The sequence below is a fragment of the Branchiostoma floridae genome, chromosome 14 (assembly GCF_000003815.2).
Source record: "Branchiostoma floridae strain S238N-H82 chromosome 14, Bfl_VNyyK, whole genome shotgun sequence".
Lineage (NCBI taxonomy): Eukaryota > Metazoa > Chordata > Leptocardii > Amphioxiformes > Branchiostomatidae > Branchiostoma > Branchiostoma floridae.
Genome location: NC_049992.1, coordinates 21493590 through 21494884, shown reverse-complemented (window position 1 = coordinate 21494884; position 1295 = coordinate 21493590). Strand labels below are relative to the sequence as shown.

At 41.2% G+C, this 1295-nt stretch overlaps 1 protein-coding gene across 1 annotated transcript in view; it reads left to right on the top strand.

The window, feature by feature from the left end:
• LOC118430403 (WD repeat-containing protein wdr-5.2-like) overlaps positions 1–1295 on the top strand; it is a gene marked incomplete in the record, with an annotated part of 16800 nt that overhangs the window by 9223 nt on the left and 6282 nt on the right.

The following is a 1295-nucleotide window of genomic DNA, read 5'->3' as shown; positions in this document are numbered from 1 at the left end:
GACACCTTCTGATGCACATGTAAGTATGTACACCTTCTGATGGCTACATGGAAGTATGTGCACCTTCTGATGTCTACATGTAAGTATGACCACCTTCTGATGTCTACATGTAAGTATGTACACCTTCTGATGGCTACATGGAAGTATGTACACCTTCTGATGTCTACATGTAAGTATGTACACCTTCTGATGGCTACATGGAAGTATGTACACCTTCTGATGTCTACATGTAAGTATGTACACCTTCTGATGTCTACATGGAAGTATGAAGACCTTCTGATGGCTACATGTGAGTATGTACACCTTCTAATGCAGGGCTTTAGCCAGCTCGAACTTTTTTCCGTCAGCCAATTACAATCGTCACGAAAACCGCGAAAATTAATTAGAAGGACTAAACTGAGACCTTGAAAAACGGGTTTTAATGAGATTATCGTATGCAAAAGGGCGCCGACACACGTTGTCAACAAACATCACAATAGCAAAACAAACAGTGTGTGGCTTTTACGGCAGTGGACGGTGCCCCCAAGCCGCCTGTAGTTTCCACCAAGGACTTTTGTCCGTCAAGGTTGACGGATTGGTTTTAGAATTATTCCGTCAGACGCAGCAAATTTCCGTCAATTGACGGAAAAACGGACGCTGGCTAGAGCCCTGTTCTAATGGCTACATGTGAGTATGTACACCTGATGGCTACATGTAAGTATGTGCACCTTCTGCATGATCGTTACATGTAAGTTATGATGTACACCTTCTGATGTCTACATGTAAGTATGTACACCTTCTGATGTCTACATGTAAGTATGTACACCTTCTGATGGCTACATGGAAGTATGTACACCTTCTGATGGCTACATGGAAGTATGTACACCTTCTGATGTCTACATGTAAGTATGTACACCTTCTGATGGCTACATGGAAGTATATACACCTTCTGATGGCTACATGGAAGTATGTACACCTTCTGATGTCTACATGTAAGTATGTACACCTTCTGATGTCTACATGTAAGTATGTACACCTTCTGATGGCTACATGTAAGTATGTACACCTTCTGATGTCTACATGTAAGTATGTGCACCTTCTGATGTCTACATGTAAGTATGTACACCTTCTGATGTCTACATGTAAGTATGTACACCTTCTGATGTCTACATGTAAGTATGTACACCTTCTGAATTGTCTACATGTAAGTATGAAGACCTTCTGATGGCTACATGTAAGTATGTGCACCTTCTGATGTCTACATGTAAGTATGTACACCTTCTGATGTCTACATGTAAGTATGAAGACCTTCTGAT